Source organism: Sarcophilus harrisii, chromosome 4 (assembly GCF_902635505.1).
Source record: "Sarcophilus harrisii chromosome 4, mSarHar1.11, whole genome shotgun sequence".
In the NCBI taxonomy this organism is placed as follows: Eukaryota; Metazoa; Chordata; class Mammalia; order Dasyuromorphia; family Dasyuridae; genus Sarcophilus; species Sarcophilus harrisii.
Window position 1 is genome coordinate 401814828 of NC_045429.1, and position 24960 is coordinate 401839787.

Here is a 24960-nt window from a genome sequence, read left to right on the forward strand (position 1 = left end):
AGATTAAATACAAATTATGCGAGCTGCTGGAGTTTGGACTATAATCTAATTAATATTATAAATATGGAACAGATCATTTCTCTAGATAAAATCTAGTCTTTATTTGCTCCTTAATTTTCAGGCAAAATAATTCTGATCTTATCAACAATGTAATAGTGTTCTCTTAAAATAGACTATCCCTTTGCTTAATGTTATATTGAACATATTTAGATCATAAATGACATAACTAGAGCCACCTTTGACTATAAATTATTTCTCTTATGTTTTTATTATAATTATATTATCATGCTTTTTATCAGAATTTAGAAAATAGATTATAGTGGCTGTACTGAAGGTTTTTTATTTAATAAAATGCAAAATGCAAATGTGTTATTACCAGAGAGAATTTTTTGGTTATCACACCGAATCAGTATATTTTAAAAATCCATATCAAAGCTATGACAATGCAAAATGAAACTTTAAAGTTTTCCAGTTAGAGTGGGTACACAGGAAATTTTCAATCAAATTGTTTCTATTCCCCTCCCTTTCTTTCTTTCTTTTCTTTCCTTCCTTTCCTTTTTTTTTTTTTTTACTACCCTGAGATTGAATATGCTTCTCTTTTAACACATGCATGAATTCCATTAGCATTAATCAGTGCTACATGTGTTCACTGAGCTGAAACCAGGGAGGAATTAGTTTAATGCCTGATAGAAGAAACTAAACTAATTATCGATATCATTCTAACACCACCAGACGCTTTCTTCTCTTTCTTTCTGTTTTTCTTATTTCCTATAAAAGTGAATTTGGTGTTGAAAAGAAATTCTTGTTTACTGATACTGAAGACTGAGTCTTCTATGTAGAGGAAAAATGCATCTTGTTGCTGCTGAGTGAGTTTGTTCAGGCCACCATCAGTGTAAAGGAATCGCCTCCAAGGGTGAGGATTCATTCTCTGCTCATTCATTCCCTTTTTTCCCTGAGCTTCTCTATAAGTATGCATACCAGCTTTGAAGTTGTTTTTGTACAAAGATCTTCAGTCCATAAGGATCTGGTCTCATATTACTAGGTAATATTATAAAGGCCAATGACTAGCTTTTTACAGAACATAACTTTAAGCAATTGGGGGTCTACGGAAACAATTTCTCCTAATTCTATTTTTAACGGGGGGAAGATTCACTTTAGAAAAAACAGTTCCCTAGGATATATTCTAAATATATCTTTAAATATATATTGGACACATATGAATGCTTATATAATATGCTTTCCAGGAGCAAAGAAAAATGATCTATAAAGAAGTTTTTTGGTTTAAGGGGCTAATATAGTAATATGGATGTGCAAAGTGATTTTCAAGCCATAGCAGAAATTTTCCATCATACTGTTAGGCTTCAAAAAACTTTCTTTTTGGCCTCCCCTCCCCTTCTTTAAGAGATACCTAAAGACCAAAAAACAAAGATATTAATATTAATAGAGTCTGCAATGACTTGACAAGGAGTACATAGAGAAATATTAGTCAGTTTTTACTGTTGTAGCCAAAGCTACAGTCTTTCCACATACATATCTTCTGCCAAATCTCAAAAAAGGAAACCTATTCATTCACATATACTTGCATATGTGAAAAATCCCAGTTATTGCAACACATCAACAAAAATTTGAAAATTAAATCCCATTGCTCCTAGTCTACCAAATGTTCTTTGAGTTCACCATCTATGTTTTAATAACCATTTATCTCAAAATTAAAGTAGTGGACAGTTAATTTGGACTCAGTCCTAGTACTATATTACTCATACCCGATTAGTCTTCAGCAAGCGTTCTACTTTTCTTTAGTTTTGGCAAACTCTTCAGAACACCATTTCCTTCTTTTCATTCTGATGCAGGCTGATTGTTTTGTGCTTATACTACATTGGCTTTTCCCAGAATTTAACTTGAAGTGTTATACACTAGGGAGCTCCGGTTTGTTTAGTTTACAAAATGTTTTTTCCTAGCCCTTCTCTGATAGAAACACAGTTTCTGATAGCACTGTCTAAGTGGGTTTGGGAATTTTTTTTTCTCCCCTGGTTTTTCTTTAGTGTTTTATTTCATAACTGTTAGTCAGCCAGTCACATTTTAATTGTGATGCTTTGTTTGTCACATCCTTTAGAGAGGTTGGAACAAGGACAGCGTATTTTCCTTTTCTGCTTGATATATTGCTCTGATGTATGATGTCATTATTCTTTTATGTCTATGTTGTACCATTGGTTTAACTTTCTTATTAGTCATCTGGAGCAACTAAAGGAAGACTGCTGTAGTTCCACATGTCAATCAGGTGAGTTACTGTAAATGGCAGGAGGGGTGGGATTAGAGGTGGGTGCTTTAAGATGGCATGTCACTATTACTGTCACTAGATGATATGGTTGCTTTGCACCAGCTTCAAAAGTTCATCTGTTTTTTGTCTTTCCAGATATAATTCTCATATAGAGAAGAGTAAGTAACCACAGGAAAAATTAGTAGACATATTATTGGAATTAAATTCACAAAAAATCAAAGAACAAAAAAATTTCTGATAAATGGACTCTTAGGCTGAGAACTATTACATCATGAAAAAGCAGATTGAATTCCATAGAGAGAACCTTCTGCACCTAGGTTTTTTCCTGGTAAAGCCTTTCTGTCGGATCCCTTTTTATGTTTTCCCATAAGACAGGTTACACAGTATATTCTGGTTATGATAACTTTGTTATTACTTAATTGTGTATCTAACACTAAAGTCATTAAGCATTAAATAGTTTGTCTAAAATGGATAGCTTCACAGATAGAGTACAGGACTTGAAATCCCAAGCACTTGAGTTCTAATCCTATATCTGACACTAATAGGCTTTGAGACCAAAGGTAAATCACTTAAGCCAGTAAGCATTGATTTTGAACCTGAGGGTTTAACATAAGGTTGTATAGGACTGAAAAGAAAAAATTATGTGAAATGCTTTATAAGCTTTAAAGAATCTTATAATATAATTATTTATTAAACACTTACTCTAGTAAGTTTTCAAGCAATTTATACTGAAAGGTAGGAGAGGGAGCACGTGGAGAGAGACAAAAAACACATATATAGATGAAATACAAATCCAGGGGGTGGAATGAAGCACTAGTAAAGGCCTTAGGTAGGAATTAGAGCTTGAACTGAATTTTGAAAGCTAGAGTTCCACCTGTCTTGAACTCACCTCTTAATTCTATTGCCTTCCTTCTCTTGTTTGTACACTTTAAAATGTAGTTTCTTTCATTTGACTAGGGGCTTCTTGAGAGTAGGAACTTTTGTCTTTCATTATATCCCCCATGCTTAGCACAATACCCAGCACATAATAGATGCTTAATAACGTTTATTGACTGACTGACTAAGTGACCAAGGATTCCAGGAGGCATAGGTAAGGAGGAAAATATATTCCAGGTATAGTAAGCAACCAGGTCAAAGGCATGGAGCCAAGTAACAATCTCTGTCATTCTCGTATTAGCTCTAGAGTAGTCCATATTTCCTGTTGTTCAGGTGCATGTGATTCTTCATGATCCCCTTTTGAAAGGATTTTCTTGGCAAAGATATTGGAGTAGTCTGTCATTTCCTTTTCCAACTCATTTTAGAGTTGTCCAGAATCATACAGCTCGTAAGTCTCTGAGGCTAGATTTGAACTTAGGTGTGCTATGCTATCCACTGCCCCAAAACATATATCCTTTGGAACTATAAATGGAAGAAACTCCTCCCTTCCTTTCAATTCCCTTTCCTCTCATCCCCAGTTCTCTTCTGAAATCTGATTTATACTCAATTAAGGGAGAAAGTCACTTAACTGTCAGATGGCAGCCTGCCTAAGTTTCTAATGAATGCCATTTCCTAAGTGCCTCTCAGAGTCCCTTTAGGACAATGTTTTGTGAGGGTAACAACAGTAGCACAACCCACAGAACACCAGGACACAGGCACTGCTACCAAGTGGCTTCAGATCACACTAGGGTATACCAGTATCACTTAGGAATACAAAGGAGGTATAAAAAGTCATACTAAGAAAATGAAGAAAATGCTGTTATCCTATCATATCTTCATTGACTGTATTTATTAAATTTTATTATAAAGACATATATAAATATACCTAAATAAAAATTAAATAAATAATTTTATTTATGAAGTAAAAATGTAAAAAGCAAGAGAGGATTTCTTAGCATAAAGGCTAGCCTTGGATTAGGAAAAATCTTGTTTATCTTCTGTCTCTGATATATACTAGTTGTATTACCCTGGTCAAGTTATTTAAGCTAAGCAGTTCTTTTAAGACTGGAAAGTCACAAATGAGAGGCCAATTTGCATCAATGGAGGGATTTCCACATAGGGAATTACCTGCATGATTAAAATGGACCAGAATTGCAATATAATTATACATGTAAATATGTATGCATATATATGTGTGTATATGTATATGTTTTCCTATATAAATATATCTTTGGTGGGAATTAGACTTAGGATCTTTCCAATGAAAGAAGTTCATTGTGAGGAAATTTATCTGCCAATGCTGATGGACAACTCCCCTGCAACTTAAAAGCCTTAGAGAATTAACTTGAAAAGCACTGAGAGATGAAAATACTTGTCCAAAGTCATACACCTAGCATGATAAAGAAATAGGGTTTAAACCCAGATCTTTCTGAATCTGGGGCCAACTTTCTATCCATTTTATCATGCTATTAGTTAGATATAGATAGATGATGATGATAATAATAGCAATAATATTAACATTTTATAACTAATATTTATATGTGTTTTAAGGTTTTCAAAATGCATATTACCTTATTTGATCCCCACAACAACCCTGTAAAGTTGGTACCATTTATTATCCCTATTTAATAAATGGGGAAACTGAGACTGAGACTAAATGACTTGCTTGGGATCACAGATAAAGTGAAAATCAGAAGCAGGATCTGAATTCAGTTCTTCCTGATTCCAAGTCTAATACTCTATCTATTGTACCATGTAGCTATCCAATGTATAATTTTTTTCATTTGCCTCTATTTATCTATCTATCTATCCATTTATCTATCTCTCTTTAAACATTTGAAAGGTACTACCTTTATTTTGAACACATAATTTCTATGCTATCTTTTTAAAAATAGATTTTTATTAATGCTTTTTCTTTTATATTACCCAAATTTCCCCCAATATTCCTCTCCTTCCCAGAGAGCCATTCTTTTGTTTCTTTGTTTTTTTTTTCCTGAGGCAATTGGGGTTAAAGTGACTTGCCCAGGGTCAGAAAGCTAGGAAGTATTAAGTGTCTGAGAACAGATTTGAATTCGGGGCCTCCTGACTTTAGGGGTGGTGCTCTATCCACTGTGCCACCTAGCTATCCCTGAGCCGTTCCTTATAACAAAGAATTTTCAAAGTAAAAAATAAAAGTGGAAGAGGAAAAACTCCAGCAAAACATCAATCCATTGAAAAAAAAATAGACATCATATTCCATATGTCTGGAAAGAGAGTTTTCATAGACTTTAGTGATGAAAATGCACAAAGATCCATTGGAGCCTTCAAGATTAAAATATATAGAATTTTGGGGTTAGGTAAGTAAATGGAAAAGTGGATAAAGAATTGGGCCTGGAATCTATAAGATATGAGTTCTAATACAGTCTCAGATCCTAGCTCTTTGATCTTGAGGAAGCACTTACCCTCTGACTCAGTTTCTTCAATTGTTAAGTGGGATACTAATAGCACTTTTACAAGGTTGTTCTGAGAATCAAATAGGATATTTGTAAGTGCTTAACCCAGTGCCTGATACCTAGAAGGCATCATATAGATACTTATTCCCTTTTCATGTCCCTTTTTTGGGACCAATTTTTATAATTTTACATGGATCAATTGTTTTGTGGTGGTTCTTTTTCATCAGGGATCCTCAAACTACAGCCCACAGGCAGCAGCTGAGGACGTTTATCCCCCTCACCCAGGGCTATGAAGTTTCTTTATTTAAAGGCCCACAAAACAAAGTTTTTTTTCTTTTTTTTTACTATAGTCCAGCCCTCCAACAGTCTGAGGGACAGTGAACTGGCCCCCTATTTAAAAAGTTTGAGGACCCTTGATACATTATTTTATTAAATTGTGTGTATTGTTTTATTGACTCTGCTTGCTTTACTTTGTATCAAGTTCATATAAGACTTTCTTTGCTTCGCTGTATCCATCTTGTTTATGATGTCTTATAGCACAATAATTCATGTGCTACAGTTTGTCCAGTCATTCACCAATCATCATTGGGTACCTACTTTATTTTAAATTCTTTGTTATTACAAAGAGAGCTGCTGTAAAAATTTAAATGTGTCTTCCTTGGGATTTATGCCTAGCACTGGAATCTCTAGATCAAAGGGAATGAACAATATAACTGTTATTTGCATAATTCCAATGGGTTAATGTATTTCTAGAATACTTGTCAAGCCCACAGCTCCACCAATAATGTACAGTTATCTCTTCCACATAGAGGGAGTTAGTATCAGACACCCCATAGTGTGGGGTGTCTCTTCACATTAGAGAAGAATTCTGAATTATTATGGTATTAAAAGCTAAAAATATATTGATGTTATACAATACTATCCATATATTTTATGCATTTCTTCATTTAAAAACTTGTTTTGCATTGTCTGCTGGCCTTTATGTGTCATTTAAAGCTTCCACAAACCTCCCCCCAAATTTCCATTTAATTTCTTATGCCAATCTGCAGTGTATTGAAACCATAATGGGGAATGTTACAATATAGAAGGAATGCTGTATTAGTGTACCCATCTTTCCACAACTCCTCCAGCATGGATCCAACCACTTTCGAGAGAAAACTTGTGTCTCTGGAAGTTGGGAATTTCATTATGGGAATTTTGTATTTATTTATGTCACTCTTACATTGGGGTAATCACTGTGAAAAAGACCTCAGCTGCACAGATTTTGTCGGTATGCTATGCTGATTTGGGATATATAATTATAGATTTAGAACTGGAAGGGAGAACCAAAAAAATAAAATTTTTTGTCTGGAATCCTACAACTTGTAAGTGTTTGAAGTGAAATTTTAATCCAGGTGTTCCTGACTTCACGACCCATACACTATCCATTATGCCACACTGATTCTCATAATAACTAACATTTATATAGCATGGAAGGTTTTCCAAGTGATATATATACACACACACGCACGCACCCCATGCACGTGCAAAAATTTATAGGATTATATATATGATCTTCACAACAACACTCTGAGATGGATACTATTATTAACATCTCTATTTTACATATGAGAAAACTGAGACTAAGAGGAATTAAATAACTTGTCACAGTCACACAACTGATATTCTGAGGCAGAATTTGAAATAGGGTCTTCTTACCTCCCAACCCAGTGCTCTAAATATTTTGGCACCTGGCTGGTCGATTTATTTTTTGTTTGTGTTATAATAACCTATTGCTATTCCTATTGTGACTAACAACTTTTTTCCATATTCTATTTCTGTTGCTATAGTAGCCATCTAATAGCTACCAGTTACATAATGCTTACTGTGTGCCAGGCATTGTGCTAAGCATTTTACAAATATTAACTCAATGTTTTCCCTCCTAAGTAGAACAAAACTATGTTCTTAAAGGGATGGCTCTTCAAGCCACAGAAATGCTTAAGTCTCCATGTGTATAGGATCAATTTTCTCCATTGCATCTTTGATCTCGATAACATGCATATTCTTTCAAATAAGATCATAATTCAGTCAAACATACAGGATATGTGTGCCTGAAGCCTATTTCCTCCCACAAATTAGGGTTTGTCTATTATACTGGAGGTATTCTTCCATTCTCTTCATAAGTACTTCTCTGATTATATCTTTTACACTCCTTTTACATAGTTCTTCATTTATAATATACTGTATAGCTTTCTTGAACTTATCTTGTACCTCTTCACTGCCCTTTGGCTAAATATAAACTTCAAATCTAGATTGTCGTAAGCCATTGTTCTAAACCATACAGCATCACTGAAAGGCTATTGGTGTTAAAAACAGAGGGGCCTCTGTTTTGGGAAGAAACCTGGAGTCATTCAAAGAACTGTGTCAGTTCCCAAAGAAAATCTAGCCTATTATCTGATTGTTGTTCAAGGCTGGGATCCGCTAATTGTCCACGTTGCAGTGTTTGTCCCAGATTTAAGCACTGCTGGATGAGCTCTATAAGTTGTTTATACAATTGCATATCATAAGTTAAAAATGGAGATTTTTCATCAACTTTTCTCTCAGTGGATGGTAATAGCAAATTCTCTTTATGATGACTATGGATCTCATTTAGAATATTCTATAATGATTCAGGACTTGATATAATCAATCTCTCTGTGTGTATACATGCGTGTGTGTATATATACATATACATACATATATATATTACATGCATCCATCCATATACACACATATGTATTGAGAAGCAACATGGCATAATGTGTAAGAGTTTTAGAGTAAAAAAAAAACCTGGATTTAACTCCTGTTTCTGACACATTCCAGCCTAGACCACAGGGAAATCTTGGTCTCTCACAGTGACTCAGGCAACATAAGTAAAGTGAATTTTCACACTAGGACTTCCTGGAGAAAGTAAATCACAAGTCATTTTCCTTCATATATGTTTATACACACACCCACACATACATTATATATACATATATTCACACCCCACATATATAGTTGTTCAGTTATTTTAGTTGTATTTGATTCTTTGTAACTTTGAGGGATTTTCTAGATAAAAACATTATACTAGATTGCTATTTTCTTCTCCAGCTCTTTTTCTTTTCTTTTTTTTCCCCTGAGGCAATTGGGGTTAAGAGACTTGCCCAGGGTCACACAGCTAGGAAGAGTTAAGTATCTGAGACCAGATTTGAACTCAGATCCTCCTGACTTCAGGAATGGTGCTCTATCCACTAGAACACCTAGATGCCCCTATTTTCCAGCTCATTTTACAGTAAGAGACTGAAGCAGAGAGAGTTGTGACTTGCTCAGGTTCACATAGATAGTAAATGTCTTTGGTCAGTTTTGAATTCGGTCCTCCTGACTCAAGGGCCAGTACTCTATCCATAGAGCTCCTAGTTGCCATATATATCTACATCTACATCTATCTATCTCTCTCTCTTTCTATCTATCCTAATATGTTTATAACAAACTTGCATTAGCCTATATTGAAGAAGTACATAGCAAACTACTCTAGTATCTTTGCTAAGAAAACCCCACATGAGATTACAAAGAGGTGGGTACAACTTAAAAAAGACTGAACAGCATTAGTGTATATATATATATATATATATATATATATATATATTATGGAATATTTATTTGCACATATTGATATTACTTTTATAATTTAATTTAATCCTACAAGTAGTAGTGAATGTTTAAAGTGTTTAAAGAAGACCATAGCAGCTATTGACCCAGTGGATAGAGTCCTGGAGTTGGAGGCAGGAATTCTGTTTCAGACACTTACTAGCTATATGATCATTTGAAAGTCTGTTACTCTCTATGTGCCCCAGTTTCATCTGTAAAATGGGGATAATAACAGCAGTCAGTCAATAAACATTTATTAAGTGACTACTATGTGCCAAACACTGTACTAAGCATTGGAAATACAATGAAAGACAAAAAAAAGTCCCTTCCCTCAAGAAGCTCACAATCTAGTAGAGGATACAACATGCAAACAGCTATAGACAAACAAGCTAAATATAGTATAAACTAGGAAATAATCAACTGAAAGAAGACAGTGGAATTAAGAGACATTAGGAAAGGCTTTTTGTAAAAAGTGGGATTTGGGCTGGGACTTTTAGGAACTCAAGGACATCTGGAGGTGGAATTGAGGAAGGGGAGCTTGCCACATATAGAAGACAGCCAGTGAAAATGTCTAGATTCAAGGTGTAATTGTAGTGAGGATAAAATGAAATAACATGCGAAGAACTTCGTGAACTTTAAAGCACTAGTAAATGATAAATTTCATCATCATTATGGAATCCTTCAAATAAATTCTCTACTTCAATTGACTTTATAAGCTGGGAAGCAGTTACTTAACAACATAGGAGTTATTTCTGAATTATCTATGTATGTAAAGTGAAAACATTGGTTTATTAGGGTAAGAAAGGGCAAAACAGAGGCAGAATAAAATCAAAAGGCACAACATGCAGTTAAAACAATTCCAACTTGATCTATTTAATAAACTATTAATATAAAAAAAGGAAATTACTGGAAGACCAAATATATACACAAATCTTTATTATCCCCAAGGAAGTTTGACCAAAATAAACCAATCACTATTAGGTCAACAGCCTAGAAACCACTTTAGATAATATATATTTTTACCTCCTTGCCAAATAGAGATACATGGAAGTCTAAGACATAATATAAATTTTATATTATGATATAAACTTTTTTGGTAAACTATTACAGAAGAGAATGGAGAGATATTATAAGCAGCATAATTTCATAAAGCAATGAGAAAAAAAAATGGAAAAAAAATGTTTATAGAGAACATGGCTGGAAACCCAATCAAGCCAGATCATCTAAAAAGTATTAAAGAATAAAACTGGAAAGGAGACAATAAAGAGATGAAAAATAGAAAATATATATATATATATATCAAGCTTTATAATGAACAATTACTTATTTAGGACAGTAGAACCACTACTTGAAATTTTGAAATCACATGCTTTTGTATTTGACAAATTGGAAGTAACACTAAAAAAAAAGTAACCAAAAAAAAGTTAGGCACTAAATTAAAAGGGCAGAAATAATATCTGAAGTAAATCAAGTATGGATAGAAGAAGCCCATTTTGGAAGCAAAATAATTTTTGCAAATAAAAAATGCAAAGGCATTTGCATATCAATTCTCAAAATATGTGAAAGACATTTTCCATTTGCTTGGAAAAGATCTACCAAATAAATATTACAAAATAAATATAAAATTATTTTTGAAAAATTGAATTAATTACCAATACATATATTTACTTTCCCATCTCTTCAAAATCTTTATGAGAAAAATTATAAATAATATTCTACAGCAGACTATATATCTACATGAAAGAATATGAGATTCCACTGTGATTACTATTAAGTATTTAAAACAACAACAACATTGGATTCATGGGTACAGAGGGTCACTTTAACAGCTCTTTTCCATACATGCCTTCCTTGCATATATTATAATCATGAGAGGTTCATGAAAGATGCAACAAAAGAGATCAATTTGTTTGACCCTGGGATGGTTACTATCAAATGAGGCATAAAATGAGAGCAGAGACTCCTAGATTTAGAAATAAAAGAGGTCATCTAGTGCAATTCCCTCATTGTAAACATCAGGAAACTGAGGCTTACTGAAGTCATGTGGATAGGAAATAGCAAAACCAGAAGTCAAAACCATGTCCTCTAACTCCAAATTCAGCACTTATTTCACTATAGGGTCCTGCTTCAAAGAATGCTTGCTACTAAACAGTTCCCAAAGTAGGGTCCACATACCCTCCCAAATACTTTCAAGGGGGCCAGGAAATCAAAACAACTTTCATAATAGCATAAAGATATTTTCATTTCTTATATGGTAAATATCTATAGATATAACCTACAAAAAAAAACTCACTTTGTGTGTGAGTACTCAATAATTTTTAAGAGTGTAAAGGGGTCCTGAGACCAAAAAGTCTGAGAACTACTGTGCTACATACATGAAAACTGGCCAGTGCAGAGTCAGAGTGATGTACTCCATGTATTTGTAAGTGACATTGTGCTCATTACAGCAAGCTCTGGAATATTGTGTTATCTCCAAAATAAATTTCAGAATAATTAAAAATATTTTAGCCCAATTATGTGTATGGGTTCTTACCTAAATACATACCTGAATGCTTCTCATTCAGATGATAATGTACAATTGAATGAGCCACCTATGGAGCTAGTCCATTTATCTTAGAAAGATACTGTGCATTGACCACAAATTGGATGAAAAATTGTATTGAAGGAAGAAAATGGAACAGATTGTATTTGAAATATGGTTCAGGGCTTTTTAATGATCTACAAATTTTCTCTGAAACAAAATCATAATTAAGCAAAATTAATTTCCATATTGGTGCCTCATCCAAAAAAATTGTGTTTCATTCTACGTAGAATTCATCATCTCCCTGTCAGGAGTCCTCTGAAATTCAAGTTGACCTTTGTAGTGATCATTGTAGAGTTCTTAAATCTTTCAAAGCTTTAATTTTACAATGTTGTCATAGTATAAATTGTTTTCCTGGTTCTACATCATTCTGCATCAGTTCATATGAGTTTTCCCAGGTATCTCATGAATCATCTCTTTTGTCATTTTGTATTTTATTCATATTTCATTCAGCCATTCTTCAATTGAGGGGTATCACCTTATTTTCCAGGGTTTTTTTGCTACCACAAAAAGAGATATTTTAGTACATATGGGTTCCTTTTTTCTTTCTTTAATCTCTATCAATTAAGACCATAGCTTCTTAATACCAATATCCTACTTGAAATGCTATGTGACTATAAATGATGGAATATTGTAATTTATAGAGAATCAATAGATCACCCCCTCTCCCCCCAAAAATCTATGAAGTATTGTATACAAGAAGCATTAAAGAGAATATAACCCCAAACAGAGCTGTTTTATTCTTATACCAAGGATGGGTATTAACTGAGGATATCTTGAATGATATTTTGGTAACTAACTCATGTCAAGGGACCTGGAAAGAGTACCCCATCATTTTGGATGGTATGCCCATGGAAAAGTTATGGTATGGGAGGACATGGACAAGAGATACTTAGGATAAGAAGGGATGAATGGGTTGCAATCTGTACCTTTGGAGGGATTATCCACATCGATGTGATTATAGAGCTTTCATGCTTCAAGAGTCACAGATTTAGAATTGTAGAAAACTTTATAACTTATTCACTGCCTCCCCCCCCCCCATTGTACAGATTAAGGAACTGAGGCCTGCAGAGTTTGTGTTCTTTATTTGCTTTCTGTTTCTTAGATGTAGCTCTGCCCTAACTTAGAAATTTCACTTTCACTCTGTGTGAAAGGAAAATGTCTCAATTAGTGGGCAATTCTATTTTTTCCTGACTATTGCTTCAGTCTGTTCCAAACTCTGGCTCAAACATATTAAGAGAAATAGTGATGAAGAAGGGGAACTAAATTTGGAAATGTTAAATTAGCAAAAATCATGTATATTGTATTGATTCTGTAGGCACTAGGATTTTATATATGAAGGAAATTGCATCAATTGATTTTATGCTTTCAATGAAAAAATAAAAATGAAAGTACAATGAGCTCTAAAGGAAATTAAGAAATTTGTATTCAAATAAAAGAGTCAATATAATTTAGGGACAGATTGTATTCATATATTGATTTAGTAATATAATTGACAAAAATTCAAAACTTTCTTTTTAGCTCCTTTAAAATTACATACATGTGTGTTTGTGTTGTTTTAGGGTTTCCGCAGTTTTGCAAAAGAATACATAAATTAATAACACTATTTATGGGCTATTAGCCCAACTTGAACAAATTCTTCTGTTGTTGAACTTTTAAGACTATTTCCAATTTGTACTTGGGAATGTTATTTTTTTTTGTTGAATACTTTCAGATCTCTTGGATAATCTAAGTAGCATATTGTTATCAATAAGACTTTTTAATTTTTTAAAATCCTCAATGCAATAAAGTTAACTATGTATTTTTAAATGGAAAAAGTCCAAGGGCAATCAATTTACTCATTGAAGATGAAATATGATGATACATAATGCTGTAATATCTTGGTACATACTTGTTTGACATTTGTTATGTGTCTGCTCTGTGTGTGATAATTTATTATCAGGTGCTTTAATGCTCCAAAGTACAAATCTAACGTGGAATTGATCCTAAAGAACTATTGTATCTATCCATCATCAAAAGTAACCTATAACTTTTATGCACACATTACCCAAAATAGTTTTCTTTTAACCTTTACTTGTACTTTTTTTAGCCACAGGTATGACATGAAGCTATGATTAGAATCAATCAATCAGTCAATAGACATTTATTTAAATATTTGCAATACAGTCATTGTCCCTACCCTCAAGGAGCTTATTAACCTAAAAAAACTTTCTCTATCTAGATGTCCTCCTATCATCCAATTTTATCTCTCTTTTTTTTTGAAAACATTACTAAATAGGAAGATCAGGAGGTTGAAGTAGATATAGTTAGTCTAGAATTTAGTAAGGCATTTGATAGATGCTTTTCTTGTGGGGTGAAAATGGAAAGATATGGGCTAGACAATGGTAGACAATGGTAAAAATTTCATGATTCTGGAGTTGGCTAAAAATTGTTCCCAATGAATAGTCTTAAACATTTTAGGGTTAGTCTGGAAGGAGGTCTCCAGAAGAGTGTTCAACGAATTTGTGCTTAGCTCTGTGCTGGTTAACATTTTTATAACGATTTGGACAAAGGCATAAATGTCATACTTGCGAAATTTGAAGATAGCATAGAGTTGGGGAAATTATCTAACATCTTAGATGCTAGAAATATGGATCCAATTGACAGTTTATAATACTGGACTGAATTTCTTATGATTTAATTGAGACAAATATAAAACTTATGTATAGATTCCCCAAAGTTACCTACCCTAATACAAGATAAGAGAGGAATGATTAGATTGTGGATTTAAGTTAGGCTGCAAGCTCAAGATGAGCCAGTATTGTGTGCTTTCTTTGGTCTTATAGTTTAGGGCAGAGTAAAGACCCAGATTCAGAGATTTATAGAAAACTGATACTTGGGAAGCAAAGAAAATTGATACTCCCAAATGTGAATTTTATTACTATGTATTGCAGCAAACATGCTGCACATGTTATATGGAAAAACAATCAAACAGAGATTCAGCCATACACAAGGTCAGAATTATTCATGTGAGAAAGATGTGTATCATGACAAAAATCTCAGTGAAAGTTCATGGTCATAGTGAGGTCTGAGGAAGGAAGTTTTATACTTAAAGATGAGTTTGTTTCAGAACAGGTAAGGAATGACATAGCTAGAAGGGGGCATCCCTAATCAGATCCAGAGGTAGTAAAGAAATTCTTCAGATTACTTAGGGATATAATACTTAGTTGGAGGAGTTTCCTAATTAGGATAAAAAATCAGATGAGTACCTGAATTTATAATTAGGGATCCCAGAAATGATTTTGGTATGTAGCCACTGTAATGGGCTAGGAATTTCCTCCTATCAAGAGTCACAATTACATATTTGACACAGGGTCAAAATGAATCAAGACAGTGGAAAAGTATAGTTTGTCTATCATTGCTTATATGTTTTTCAGATCATTTATAATCATTAGGATTATTTAGCCTGTGACTGCCTATTGGAATCCTATTATAACTACAACATCAAACAACATATTTTAAAAATCACAATTATCACAGTGTGATATAAAAATTGGGTTCAGTTCTGGGTGTTACATTTTTAAAAAGTTACTGACTGGAAAATATCTATATGAGGGTACCAGTGTGGGAAATAATTTGGACTCTGGCTAAGGCCTTTATATCTTGTACTTGTGTTGCTTGTGAACCAAAATGTAGAACTTTATAGTTATTTCTATTAAATTTGGCCTATTATTCTAATCTGTTCATATATTTTAAATTTTTATTCTAGCATGCAAATATGTAATTTTTAAATTTTATAATCATGCTATCTAGATTATTAACAAAAATGTTTAAAGGATAGAACTGAGAACAGATTCCTTGAGATTCTCCAACAAAGACTTCTGTTCAAGTTAACAGTAACTACTATAAATCACACTGCAGCCATTCTACTAGTTCCAAATCTACCTAACTCTGCTATTTTGCTACCCATAGCCCTTCATGCTGTCCATAAGGGTATTATAATAGAATTTAGTTAATCAGTTCAACTATGCACTATTTTTGAATCCTTTGCTCCCAGTTCTGTTACTGATCCTTATCTTGCCAGCTCTCAACATTGTCCCTCCTCTTCCATTTGTTTTATGACTTCTATTTCCTTCTTGCTGAAATGCTGAAACTACACAACCATGCTTATCCAATATACTGCAATTCTGTGTTCTTTAATCTTATTTGATACAAGGCCTTCATTTTTCCTTAATTGACTCACTCTAACACTCCACAAAATTGTTATTTTTATTCACCTTCTTTCTTTTCAAGCTTCTAACATTTCATCTACCTTTCTCTGCCTCAGATCATCCTCTCCGTCATCTTACTGAGAAAACTGAGAATTGAGGACCTTGATGAAGAACTACCTTATACACGGTATTTCCTTCCAACTCCTCTTCCATTTTCTCCAGAAGCTATCCCCATCAATTAAATCATTCTCTCTGTCTTTGTCTCTTCTATCTCTATTTGCCTCTGACTTGGGCTCAATTTGTCTCTCCCTCTCCTCACCACATACTTCTCTATGGATTTTCCTTTTTACTTTCTCAACCACTTTTTAGCCCTTTTTGATGATTCATAGTCTAGCTCCTACCCACCATAGTGTGGCTAACCCTCAAGGCTCTGTCCTGATTCCTCTTTTCTTCTCTCTATACTTTCTTGATTTGTGTTTTCATTTGTCATGAGTACAGTTTTCATCTCTACACAAGTGACTCCCAAATCTATATATTCAGCTCTACTCTCTCTCCTGAGTTACAATTTTCCAATTGTATCTTTTCAACTAAATAGCTATGTTGCATTGGGCTTGAAATCAGGAAGACTCTTACTAGTTTTATGACTCTAAGCAATTTACTTAACCCTATCCTTAGTTTCCTCATCTGTAAAAGAAATGAGAGAAGGAAATGGCAAACCACTCCAGTATCTTTGCCAAGAAAACCCCACATGGGATCAGATGCAATTGAAATAACTAAACAGCAAACAATAGCAGAAGACTTGAGTTCAAATTTGGCCTCTGACATTATTGACTGTGACACTAAAAAAGTCATTTTAATCTCTATCTATTTCAGTGTCCTTAACTATAAAATGGGAATAATAACAGCACCTACATTGTAGTGTCTCTGTTAGGATCAAATGAGATAAATTTGTAAAGTACTTAGCAGAATGCCTGACAAATAGTAGACACTAAATAAATGCTTATTCCCTCTGCTTTCTCCTTCCCTTTCCCCTTTGGATATCCCATAGAATCTCAGATTCAAAATGCTGAAAACATAGCTTATTATCTTCTCAACTTTTTTCAATCCTGCCTTTTCTCAAAACTTTTCCGATTCTGTAAAAATTCACACCATCTTTCCAGTTACTCCAGCTTACAACCTCAGAATCATCTATGACTCTTCCCTCTTCCACACCCTTCATGTCACATGTTGAGTCTTATAGAGTTAGTCTCCCTCCACAAATCTCTCATGTTTGTCCCTTCTGTTACCAGCCACCTTGTTACAACCCTGATCCATACTCTGAATCCTCTGGTCTCAGAAGGTAGAAACATTAGTGTAGAAAAAGGAGAAGTATAAGTGGTTTAACCTGCTACCACATTCTCTCTTTTATGAACTATCCTCCATATAATTGCCAAAATAGGCTTTTTAAAGAATAGATATGACCATTTTCTCCCCTCCTTAATAACTATAAAGACAGTATAAAGTAGTACATAGAGCACTAGTGTTACGTTCAACTCATGCTTCAGAAGTAATCAGTTTGATGCTGAGTGAAATGAGCAGGACCAGGAGATCATTATATACTTCAACAACAATACTATATGATGATCAATTCTGATGGACGTGGCCCTCTTCAACAATGAGATGAAACAAATTAGTTCCAATAGAGCAGTAATGAATTGAACCAGCTACACCCAGTGAAAGAACTGTGAGAGATGACTATGAACCACTACAAAGAATTCTCAATCCCTCTATTTTTGTCCGCCTGCATTTTTTATTTCCTTCACAGGCTAATTGTATAATATTTCAAAGTCCGATTCTTTTTGTACAGCAAAATAACTGTTTGGACGTGTATACATATATTGTATTTATCTTATACCTTAACATATTTAACATGTATTGGTCAACCTGCCATCTGGGGGGAAGGGGTGGGAGGAAGTTGGGTAAAAGTTGGAACAAAAGATTTTGCAATTATGGATGTTGAAAATTACCCATGCATATAGCTTGTAAATAAAAAGCTATAATAAAAAAATTAAAAAAAAGAAGTAATCAGTTTCCTTATCTATAAAGTAAGGGGACTGGACTCAGTAACTTTATGCTCCTTTTTAGTTTGGAATTCACAATCCTATGGCTCCTTATTGCCTCTAGAATAAAATGTAAACTCTTTAACTTCACTTTTAGATCCACAGTCTCAATCCAACTTATCTTTCCAGCCTCATTTCATATTATTCACTTTAACATTCTTTACTTTCCACCCAAACTGTACTGCCAGCTGTTCACTGACCTTAGAATTCTCCTACGCCATCATTCAGCTACATAGCACAATGGATGGACTGATGGGCCTGGAATCAGGAAAGCCTGAAAAATTCGGCCTCGCATACTTATAACAAGGATCATATGTGATCATGGAAAAATCACTTAACCCAGTTTGCCTCAGTTTCCTCATCTGTAAAATGAGCTAGAGAAAGAAATGGCAAGCCACTTCAGTGTCATTGACAAGAAAACCCCAAATGGGGTCATGAAGATTTGGACATGACTGGAACGATTGAATAACAATAACAATTCCCATCATTCACAGTCTCCATCTTGTACATATTTCTTATTTGTGATGTATATAGAATACACTCCCTCCTTATAGATGCTACTTTTATTATGAGGCCTTCTCTGATTCCTCAAGTTAGAATTTTTTCTCTCTGTCCCCCTCTCTCCCTCCCTCCCTTTCTCTCTGTCTCCCTCCCTTTCTTTCTCTCTCCCTCCTTTTTTCCCTCCCCCCTCTTCAAATTAACTTCTGTTTATTATGTATGTTGTATTATCTTTTATGGAATGGAAACTCCACATAGGTAAGGACTTTATCTTTCAAATTTTTGTGAACATACTGCTTTACCCAGAATAGACACTTAAATATTGTTTGACTTAAATTCACTAAATATATTATAAGCATTTTTAAGAGTGGTAGAGAATGTTTCTTCTGCCCCTTTTCTTTTTCTTTTCCCTAACTAAATAATGTTTCTAATATCCCTTTGACAAAGATTAAGTATTAGCTAATAATAGTACTCAGAACCTAGAGGAGTTTTCATAATTACAATATGTTTATTTATAGACACAGATACAATCAAAAAAATGAATTGAGTGGGTGCAAAATGCCTCTATAGGGAGTCAGAAAAGCCCAATAATGATTGCATCATATACAGCATGTAATCTTCATTGAAACAAGATTGTGATTGTGTGTATGAGAGGCCTGCAAATACTTGGCATTGATACATAAGTAATGGACTGGGAATTAGGTGAACGGTTTAGCCCTTTCATCTGAGAAACTAATGTTTAGCATGAAGACAGAGGTGCATTTGTAATAGAATGTATGAGAAAGATTGGAGGTAGGTGCTGTGGGCCTGTCTGTGGCTCTAGCTGTCATTTTTCTTCCACATCTCTACCTCTTCCTTGCTTTTCTCATCACTGCCCCCTCATTATTCCTTTTGTCTACTCTTAACTCCTTTTTGATTTGTGGGGGAGTAATGACAGATTGTATGGTTCTACTTTTATACTAGTATCTGTGCATACATGAATTCATCATTCTTTCATAATTTAGGTGATAAAAGCCCCTCCTTTCCTAAAAGTGAAGATTTATTAATGTCATTTGTATATAACTTAACCGCATTTAATGTTAATATAAGCAGGGAGCTCAAGCCAGTTTCTTTTTTTTAAATTTTTTTAATTTTTCATAAGTATGACTTTTTATTGACAGAACCTATGCCTGGGTAATTTTTTACATTATCCCTTGCACTTACTTCTGTTCTGACTTTTCCCCTCCCTCCCTCCACCCCCTCCCCAGATGGCAAGCAGACTTATACATGTTAAATATGTCACAGTATATCCTAAATACAATATATGTGTGCAGAACCAAACAGTTCTCTTGTTGCACAGGGAGAATTGGATTCAGAAGGTAAAAATAACCTGGGAAGAAAAACAAAAATGTGAACAGTTTGCATTCATTTCCCAGTGTTCTTTCTTTGGGTGTAGCTGCTTCTGTCCATCATTGATCAATTGGAACTGAATTAGATCTTCTCTTTGTTGAAGAAATTCACTTCTGTCAGAATACATCCTCATGCAGTATCGTTGTCGAAGTATATAATGATCTCTTGGTTCTGCTCATTTCACTTAGCATCAGTTCATGTAAGTCTCTTCAAGCTTCTCTGTATTCATCCTGCTGGTCATTTCTTACAGAACAATAATATTCCATGATATTCCTATACCACAATTTACCCAACCATTCTCCAATTGATGGTCAAGCCAGTTTCTTGAGTTGAAAGCAGGTTGTGGGGTACATCATCTCCTTTTATACCTTAGTCCTCAATCATCTTGAAAGAGAGAAGAAGGAAATTCACTGATGAGCCAAAGCACCTCATGTGAGGATTATTGACCAATATTAGGAATTTATCCTTCAAATTCTAATTGCTTCTTTTATCTTATATGTTCTCTTTCATCATTAATTAGATCTTTTGTTATGCAAGTGGAAAGACGAAGGAAATGCAGATTTTGCATTTCTTAGAGATTCTTAAATTTGCATTTTGTTTCTTTTATAATCTGGACCTTGAATTTTATTTAAACTAGATTTAGATTCGTATTGTGATTCTTGTAAATACTTATATAATGTAGTTACTATTCCTTTTCATGTTTTTGACTCACAAAATCAGCCAGTTAGGAAAATCCATCTTGAATTTGGTTAAATAGCATTTTGAAAGGACTTTTGTCATTTTTCCTATAGTTTTGCTTTCCTTACAAAATACCAGTGATTCTGATTTCCTTGGAATCTTAAAGTTTGCAAAGCGTTTTTTTTTTTCATAACAACACTGTAAGATAAAGGAAAACAAATAATACCATCTTAATTTTTATGGAAACTGAGATGTAAAGAGATTAAGCGTCTTGCCCATGATCTCAAAGGTAGTATCTGAAGCAAAATTTGAATGCAGAGTTCAGCTACCTACTGTGCCACATTTCTTGCAACAATGAAAAAACTATTAAGTCTATTCACATACAGAACGAATCCACCAGTTCCTAAATAATGTCTATGTAAATGCAAATGTAAAATAAAAAGACTACTCAAAGGTCAAGAAACATCAAAGGTTGAAGACATGGATGCGCCTGCTGCTTGAACCTTGTTCTTTGTAAGTGCCCCTCCCAGGACATTGTCCCTACTCTTCTGTTCGTCATTTAGATCATTGCTGTTTTAGGCTGACTCAGCCCAGTCTTCAAGGACCAGAGTATTTCTTAGTATGTATTGAACCAGTGCCAAACTATTGTTTCTCACTATTGTTGTCTGAAAAGACAACATGTACTGGAGATGTGAAACAGGAAATGTCCATTTGTCCTTCTTACGGAAGAAGAAATTTTCCAGAGTCCATGTGCTGATGTAATTATTTGAAAGAATTTTTTTTCCTTCAAAACTCTCCGTGATTAGTTCTTTGGAGCCATGATATTCATTGTCAAAAGTGAACTACACAGTTTATTATTGTCCTTTAGTTAAATACAAACTATCTTGTAAATTGTCTGTTTTGATTTTTTACATGTTTCAAAAAGCATGATGCTTAATGTATTCATGTTGTGCTCCTGTCTTATCTTGGACTTGCTTTGGAGATTTCTTAAGTTATTCCATGTAATGGAAATTAAACATCCCTAAAGCCAAAACTATGTCTATCTGTTTTCTTTTTTTCTTATCACACTATTTAAAATTCTGCGCAAAGTACAGCTTCAAAAAGTATTTTTCACAAGTTAAGTCTTCTTACACTACTTACAGTAAAACTCTTCTCTCACAACTAATCTTTTTCTTTCCATGCTACCCTATTTTCATTATAAAGACTGAGCACATTAAAATCCATGGAAATAATTTACTGACAAAGACTTATATTGGGCTGAGGATGATATGAGGGGAAATCTCATTTCTTTGGTTTCTGCTATTTCTATGTAAATATGAGATGGTATAGGTATAAGAAAAAATGGCCCCTAGTCTTTATGGTCACCCCAATTCATTGATGGTCCATTTAGCTAAGGATTACAATATCCATTTTATATAAAAGGAGTTTACTTCTTAATTCAGATGCAGCTTTTTATATTTGCTTCATTTGTTCTGAGAGCTTTGATATTCTTAAGTTCTTTAATTTGTTAGATTCTATGATCTTTTCCCTAAACATCTGCAAATCTTACTTCCTAGTTCTATCTTCAAAAGGCATGAAAGGTTCCTTATTTTTTTCTTCATAGTTTTGTAAAATCCCAGTAACCTTCCTTCTAGTTAAAGTATAATTCTCTGTAGTAGCTTTATTTTTAAAGTAAATTTGATCCTATTTTCTCTAAACACAATGTGCTCAGGCTGAATTCCAAAGTAGGCCTACAAAAGATGAACACTAGTTGCTCAGCCAAATTCAGGCTTTCTCTGCACAATACCAAAACAACCCACTGAAAAGTAGAAAATTAAATCAGCCAAGTGTTTTGTCTGCATGGCCCCAAACAACCTGTTTTACTTGTTTTTTCACTGTGTATGTGTGTGTGTGTGTGTGTGTGTGTGTGTGTGTGTGTGTGTTAAATAACTGACTAAATCAATGGTAATTTTTGCATTGTATAATTACAAGTATGATAAGAAGAACATGAGTAACATACTGAATTTAGCTTAAAAAGAAAAAGATTTTGACTGAAAAGAGAGTGAAAAAAAGGAAAACATCCAGTTAAAAAAAAAAAGAAAAAACAAGTAAAGCAAATAGTCATCTGGTCTTTACAAGGAAGGGGAGTAGCAGGAATGCTGAAATAGAAAGGAAGTCATATGTCAGAGGGCTCTATGCACATTTTCCTGAAGTACCATGTTTGTGCTTAAATGGAATATGTTATTTTATCCAATCATAACATTTGTACTTTATACTTTTTCACTCTATAACTTAAATGTTTAAATATAATAGAGGTAGTAAAACTTCATTTTAAAGGGACTTGTTTTTTTGCTTCTAAAAGGTTGAATTCCATCCTTTTCAAAGACTTCAAGAGCAACTGGATTATTGTCAAAAAAAAAAAAAAAAAAAAAAAAGAAATGCTGTTTCTAATGCCTAGTGCCCATTAGTAAGAGGAGAGGTGCTGAATCATCCTAATATGGTCCAGCTGGCAAAGAAATATGGCAAATTCCCAGCCTAGATATGCATATCTGGAGCACCCAAGTATGTATAATTCAGGGAAGTCATTCAGAAGCACCCAATGAATGAGGGAAATAGTTAAAAAAGAGTTCTGCCATGGGACTCAGAAGAGTATCAGATGAGGAATCTAGGAATTCTTATTTTAGAGTAGAGAATATTTTAGAGGTACATGATTACTATTTCCAAATATTTGAAAGGGCATCCAACAGATGACAGGTTAGATTTATTCTGTGTGACTCCAGACTTAGGACCAGCAGAGAGAAGTTATCGAGGAGGCAAATTATAGCTCAGTATAAGGAAGAATTTGCTAATAATTAGAACTTCCTGACGCCCGATTGGTCTACCTTCTAAAGTAGAGGGTTCCTTGTCTGAGGAAGAGTTTATGCAGGTGCTGCATTCTTTTATTGAGATGTTATAGAAAGAAGAGGACCTCTGAAGCATCCTTTGAATATCTCATTTTTGATTAATTTATTTTTATGCTTCAAATTAAACCCTGTATTCAGAAATATAATTTTGATTTGCCCTACTTCCCTTCCTACTTTCATGACACACAGATTTCCTTTTTTTTGTACCATATCATTCTTGGATTTTCAGAAAATCTAGGAACTACAAATGAAAAAAATAAATTATTTTGGAAGTTAAGCAAAAATAAAAGCTTCTAACTAAACTCTTTTCAGGATAATGGTATCTAGGAAAAAAGTCTTTATGTAAATAATTGGTATCAAATTAATCTTTCCCTTAAAACTTTTATACTGTCTACCAAATATACATTAAGAAATGCAGTTTTACTAGAGAGTCACAATAAACATATATAAAGCTTTTTGATAAGGAAAAAAGTTATCCTTTCAAAATTATGTGCCTATGGAAATAAATGATCTTATCTTTTTCCCTCTATGTTCAAAACATATGCATATATAATTTGTGGCTTAAGTAAGTAATATAATTAGGAATATAATTTAAGGATCACAGAATCTCAAAGTTAGATGGGACCTCAATAGCTATCTATTCCAACCCACACCTTATGAAACAATTGTGTCAGTAGTTTGATGTTTGTTAATCATGTAAACATTCTCAAGGGAGAAACTTAATACTGTTATTTCAGAATGAGGATACTGCTATAGCCAAATTTATAGAGCCTGAAAGATTAAAAGAAAGCTATAAGGTAAGAACCAATTACTTTTCATCCTAAAGATCTATTTTAATAAATAGGAAAATACTTTCTAAAATAGGGGTATACTTTCAAGTGACCTGTCCTTCGAATTCTCATATCACTTTTTTATCTTTCTCATGTACTTTTAAAAAATTTTTATCTCCTATAAGTTCTTTGAAAGCAGGTAACATATTGGATTTGTTTTTGGTATCTTCCTCTGTATTTGGAGAGACCCCTGAAGTATTTAATAATTACTCAATACTAAAAAAATGTGAGCTCATTGGTTCAGAGCTTCCTTTAGCTCTACTGATTGCAGCCCTTCCATTCCTGCTCTTCCTGTGAAGTTCTTGTTCAAGTCTTCTCAAACCTTCCTTTAGGGGTTTCATCTAATATGCTGGAGTCTTGACTTTTTTTCTGACATTGTGAGGGGCACCAGTGTACCTGTTATTCCTTATTCTTACTATGTGACTTGCCTATTTTCTCTTTGTGTCACATTTATGTTTACTAAACATTTAATAAACTCTAGAAGTCATCTGGTACAACCTCCTCATTTTATAGATTAAAAACTCAGATTCAAAAAATGGG

The 24960-nt window shown here is 33.8% G+C and overlaps 1 long non-coding RNA gene across 1 annotated transcript in view; it reads left to right on the forward strand.

Annotated features, from left to right (window-relative positions):
- The first annotated feature begins 1839 nt into the window (after positions 1-1839).
- LOC116423394 overlaps positions 1840-24960 on the forward strand; it is a 38821-nt gene continuing 15700 nt past the window's right edge. The window contains exons 1-2 of the long non-coding RNA XR_004233994.1: positions 1840-2278; positions 16161-16231. This is a non-coding gene — a long non-coding RNA (uncharacterized LOC116423394). The remainder of the gene's footprint in view (positions 2279-16160; positions 16232-24960) is intronic.